Here is a 6,000-nt window from a genome sequence, read left to right on the forward strand (position 1 = left end):
CTTTAGCCTGTTACACTTTTGTCAATTCAATCCTAAATATTTTATTTATGTCAATTGAGTTCTAAATATTTTTACGTCTTATCAAGTGATTCCATCTGACCAATTCTTCTCGAAAATCGTTGACGTGGGCACCCGGCTGTCCTACATGGCATGGCCAAGGATGATGTGAATAATTTAGTAATATCTTAATATTTTTTCGATTTTTTATTTTTTTCTTCACAGTTGTAAAAAAAAAAGATATAATTAAAATTAAAAATTAAAAAAAATCAAAGCACTATCGAAATTTGTCCACGTCACCCATAGGACGATGGCTTCCACCTCAGCTATTTGCGATTAACATTAGATGAATGGACTCAAATTGGCAAAAAGTGAAAATGTTTATGACTCAATTGGCACTATTAAAAGGTTTATGATTGAATTGATAAAAGTGCAATAGATTTATGACTTTTTGAATAATTTTCCCTCATATACATTGTGATTTGTGTCCTGATAGCTTGAGATCTTGGGAAATCGATTTGCCTATAGCAGGTACATCGTTGCCATTTCGCCAACGCCATTCAAAGTATTTAACACATTATTTGCTGAAATTTGAGAGTTCGCCACGATGCGAGAAGCCAAAGGTCGACCAGTAATCTGTCCCAAGATTTCCTCCTTGAAAAGAAACTTCGTGATTGTTCTCCACGTTGAATGGCCCTAAGGAGTGAAAAAAAGTCAAAGATGCTCATCTATAATTCGGGGTGGGAACATGAGGTTAGGTCACCAATGAATCTACTGGATGTGCTTATTTTTTAGGGTTGGTCCTCAAGCCCAAGTGCTTTTTAAATGAAGCTCAGTCAACCTATGGATTCAAAGTACTATGATTCTATCGATGCTAAGAAACTTTGTGATTTTTCTCCAAGGTAGATGGTTTATGAAGTGAAAATCAAAGATGGATACCTAAAATTATAGGTGGGAACATGAGGTCCGGTCACCATTGAATCATTTGAATGCGCACATATTTAGGCCTCAAGCACATTATCTAATATGTTAAAGAATTTTACAACCGGTGAAACTCCATGAACGCATACAGTACAGTAGGATATTCCCTAATTAGTAACTAAAATCTTGACTAGTTGAAAGTAGTAGGAAAAACGAATTTACATGTAATAGTCCTTAATCCACTTTGAGATTAACAACTTATTATGGGCCTAATTAGAAATTATTGCACAATCCACTCCTTAAAAAATTTGTGATCCATAACATGTTATTATTCTCGCGGTCAACCAAATCCTATTATTAGAATGAGCAAAAGGGACCGATTGGATTGGTAGCTGCCCAAATAGGACTGAACCGGTTGGTTCCGTTAGGTTCCCGAGGACGACGGTTCTAATTCATGAAATTAGAACCGATAACTGTCGGTCCAGTTCTCGGTTCTAGAGATGGAATAGCCCACCAAGACCGCCCTAACTAGACCGACCATTTTTTAAAAATTTTAAATTTATTGCTTAAAAAACTTTAAAGAAACCATTTAAACTCTAATTATTAGCGATATTTCTATTCATTGAAATGTGAATATGTATTTTAAGCACATGCAACTATTGATCTGATTCTCAATTTTCGAAATCGAGGACCGGACCTAATCGGACAATTGATCATCCCTACTTGTTATGCTAACAAAGCCCCTTACGAAAATGGCGTCATACTCAGTGCAAGCCTTACAAGAAAAGAGAGTTGGTTCCGTTGCTACCAGTCATGGAATTTGTCAACGCTCGCCATCAGTACCGCCAGTCTGCTTTAGTAAGTCACGTGATAAAAGGTCTAATCGTTACCACCTTTGAGGAACCCACCAAATTACAAATAGACTTGTTGGGAAATAATCCTCGATCTCAACTCGATTTCCTTGATCGACAAATCAAAGCCGGCGCAACTAATCCTCTTATGGCTTGGGAAAATCCATGTTTCCTTATGAGTCACCACTAATCTAGTATGAGCCGGAACGATGCCAAGTAAGAACGGAGGAGTCCGCCTTACTTTTGTGAATGACATTTGTGGATCCGGCATTATGTTAAGCTAGACTTTGTCTAGCACCCATTATCGATAGGGAATTGATTATATACAACAGTATTTTGATGATTATTATGCTAATAGTCTATTTTGGGCCATAAAAATAAATAATAATTAATTAAAAATTATTATCAGGTTATAGCTTTTAAGAATTCGTGGCTCATCACATACTATTATTCTTACAATCATCCAAAAATTGTTATGCTAGCAAAGTCTTTATCGATACCTTCTATTTTATTAGCGTTGCAAACAATAATAGAAAATAAATGAATAAACAAACCGGTAATGAAACAAGTAAAGGGCAGAAAAAGAAATAACCCGAGTCATATCGAACAAAATTATGCTATCCCTTGTTATTGAGGGCAGGGAGAGGATCGCATGAGCTATGCACAAAAAAGTAAACACACGTACTGAGGATGCAAATTCTCAAAATACCTAAATCGAATTAAATCCTAAATTTCATGAATGTAACTTTTCTCTGTTTTAGGATTATATGAAAAAAAAAAATTTGGGAATATTTTGAATAAGGGACTCAAGTGCCCTTATTTTTTCAAATAAGGACATGATGTTGACATTCTTTCAAATAAGAGCATGAATTGGCCATATCTATCTCAAAAAAGGACTTGACCCATATCTTAGTTATGAGCATTTTCTTCATTTGCTTTTCGATTTTTTTCTTTGTTATTTCTTTTTTATGTTTTTTTTAATAATTAACGTAAACTAAAAGTTTAAAAAAAAAAAAATAGGCGTGAGGGCCGTCGGGTAGCAAACTACCTCACTAGACCTAGCCCTAGCCGGAGTTGAGAGAGGGCTGCAACCCTCTCCTAGATATGGGCAAGGGTTGTCGGGCCTCGCCTAAGTTCAGGGGAGAGCTGTAGCCCTCGGTTGGATCGAGGCGCGACCCTCCCTTGAACCTAGTCGAGGGCCGGCGACCCTCGTCCGGATCCGGGAGAGGGTTGAGGCCCTCACCTGGCTTTAGCAAGAGCCTTTGGTCGGCGAGGTTGTTGGCCCTTGCCAAGGCGCCAATGACCCCATCAGCCATTTTTTTTTTTTTTTCTTTGTTATTTCTTTTTAAAAAAAAACTAAAAAAAACTAAAAGTTAAAAAAAATTAATAAACACAGGCGGGAGGGCTGCCCTCCTGCCTTTGTTTCCTCTTTTTTTTTTTTTTTAACTTTCATTTTTTATTTTTTAATTTAAACTAAAAATTAGGTTGATTGTATTTTGATGAAATACCCTTAATTGGCTAGAATATTTAGCCGGCCGATAAGGTTAGGCCCTTAATCGAAATAGTCATAGTCACTTCAAGCCCTTATTTGAGAAAACGAGGGCGCTCGGGGCCTTTATTTGAAATTTTTTGAAAAAATTTCTAACCATTTGCACGGTAGATTTTAAACCTAAGTTGCAGATCTTTTAACCTAAATTTGTATGCGATAGCATTCTGCAATAATCCCAAGTATGATAACAATTTGTTTAGGTAGGAACTTGGAAAAATTGGGCTGTCGTGGATGAGTCATTTGTTTAAAGCCCAATCCAGGTTAACCCAATTCCACAGCTCACAAAAGCATGAGAAAAGCCTATCCACGAAAAACCCATGGACTGGAAAAATATATTTAAAAGGGGAAACAGATATCAATAGTGTTATAACTTTCGTACAATACTCAATTTAGATCCGTAATTTTTTTTTGTCAATAAATTGAGTACCACAACTTTTAAAAGACTGTACACTTAAAATTACTTCAGCGAATTTCCCTAACCTAAAGCCCTAACGTGCATTAAAATTAATGGCACTTGAAGATGATATTTTCTAAAAGTTATAGTACTTAAATGATTGACTAAAAAGTTATGGCGTTCAAGTGATTAATTGAAAAGGTATGACATTATAGTGAGTATTGTACGAAATTTGTGATATTTATGGTGTCATATTCCTGTTTAAGAAATTTAGATTTGTATCCTCCCTTAGAAATTGCTTTTTAAACCAATCAATCGAAAGAGTTTCCTAAAGACTACAAAAATTGAAGAATATATATACAATTGTAGGTATTTTGTTCTCGTAAGGAACAAATTGATAAATAAATAAATATACATGAGAACAAAATACCTACAATTGTATATATATTCTTCAATTTTTGTAGTCTTTAGGAAACTCTTTCGATTGATTGGTTTAAAAAGCAATTTCTAAGGGAGGATACAAATCTAAATTTCTTAAACAGGAATATGACACCATAAATATCACAAATTTCGTACAACACTCACTATGATGTCACGCAATTGTAGATATTTTGTTCTCGTAAGGAACAAATTGATATATATATATATATATATATATATATAGAGAGAGAGAGAGAGAGAGAGAGAGAGAGAGAACTTGAAGTTCCGGATTTTAACTGGTTTATTAGCCGGATAGATTAGTTCGAGGGGTACCGGCTTAAGATATTCAAGATATGTTTAAATGTTCGGGGTAAATTTATTTAAGTGTTCACAATGTAGGACCTTTCATGAGACGTGCCTAAAAATAAAGTAGATACACAATCAAAGTATGAAGGCCTAAATTTCCACCAGTTGGATTATTAAGCGGAACAATTAATTACGGACAAGCGCACTAGATACGGAAATGTTAAACCGATGGGTGACTGGTTTTGGCTTTGGACCTTGTAAGAATAGTCAGCATGAAGCTTGGTCCCGAAAAGCCTTGAAGCACTCCACGACCGACCTACCCCTACCTCAACCGACCTACTCCCCTATAAATACTCTCTCTCTCTCTCTCTCTCTCTCTCTCTCTCTCTCTCTCTCTCTCTCTCTCTCTCTCTCTCTCTCTCTCTCTCTCTCTCTCTCTCTCTCCATGGACACTCTCTCTTGCCCTAGCTCTATCTCTCAATTCCCTCTCCCTCTAGCGACACCCACGCTCTCTCCACCATCGCCAATAACCTAGTAGTCTCGACACCCCTTGAGCTTCCTCGGCCTCACTCCCACGACCTCGGCCCAACTCTCTCTCCACCGCTCGAAGACGTACACACCTGCTCACTCATGCTTGTCCCTCCAGGCCACGCCACATGAAAGAGGAATCCGGCTCTATTTGGCGGCGATTTCACTTCCGTTTTCTGCAAGCTTGAATCAAAGATAAGTGGTTAGACTAGTTATTTGTCGATCGATTGGGCGTAAGGATGACGTTTGAAAATGGTTTTGTCAAGGGAAAGATTGGTTTGCATGTCAGGGAAATCGGCTTCGCATGTTCGATCCATTGATTGATCCGGAATCCTTAAGTCATGTGTAACAAGAATATAGAAACCGATCGTCTCGTTTCCTTTTGGCTTGAAGTGAATTGAAGTTGGGTGACAAGTGGGTATTTAGACGTGGACTAAAGGAGAAAGTGAATACCGGAGCTGTTCTAGCCTCGAATCGAGCATGTGACCTAAGGCAAGTGGAGCCTCTAACCCATTTACTAGACTAACTATTCATCGGATGATTGAGCGCAACGATGCCCTTTGATTTTGGGTATATCGAGAGGGAAATTGTCTTGCATGTGTAAGGAAACTGCTTTGCATGTGCGTTCTGCTGCTTGAATTAGCGTCAATAGGATGTGGACAAGTTGAATTGAAGAATTGATCGTTTTGGTCGTCGTTGAGATGGTGTGAATTGGATTCATCGTGCTTGTGGATGTTTAGGTGTTCGTGGTGCGTCGTGGGTTTATAAGCTAGTAATGACAAGGAAATGAGGTATCATGTATCAAGTCGTGGCGCCAATTGCATTGCATCCAAGTATCAAAACATGTGTTGTGTTTGTGTCCCTCGGAAGCCCGGGAGTAAGGGAAAATAGAAGCCTGTGTCGCTCTAGTTACCCATGACCGGTGTCCCATGGATGAAAAACTGAGGTGTTTATCCCTCAAAATTGAGACATGTGCCCCTCAAAGACGTAATAGAGGCTTGTATCCCTCAAATAACCATGGCCTATATCCCATG

The 6,000-nt window shown here is 37.9% G+C and overlaps 1 protein-coding gene across 1 annotated transcript in view; it reads right to left on the reverse strand.

Annotated features, from left to right (window-relative positions):
* LOC115757191 (15-cis-phytoene desaturase, chloroplastic/chromoplastic) overlaps positions 1-4,393 on the reverse strand; it is a 40,195-nt gene extending 35,802 nt beyond the window's left edge. Inside the window, exon 1 of the mRNA XM_030697320.2 lies at positions 4,376-4,393. The gene's annotated coding sequence lies outside the window, so the exon portion shown is untranslated. The remainder of the gene's footprint in view (positions 1-4,375) is intronic.
* Between the last annotated feature and the right edge of the window lie 1,607 nt (positions 4,394-6,000).

The sequence above is a fragment of the Rhodamnia argentea genome, chromosome 1, assembly GCF_020921035.1.
Source record: "Rhodamnia argentea isolate NSW1041297 chromosome 1, ASM2092103v1, whole genome shotgun sequence".
In the NCBI taxonomy this organism is placed as follows: Eukaryota; Viridiplantae; Streptophyta; class Magnoliopsida; order Myrtales; family Myrtaceae; genus Rhodamnia; species Rhodamnia argentea.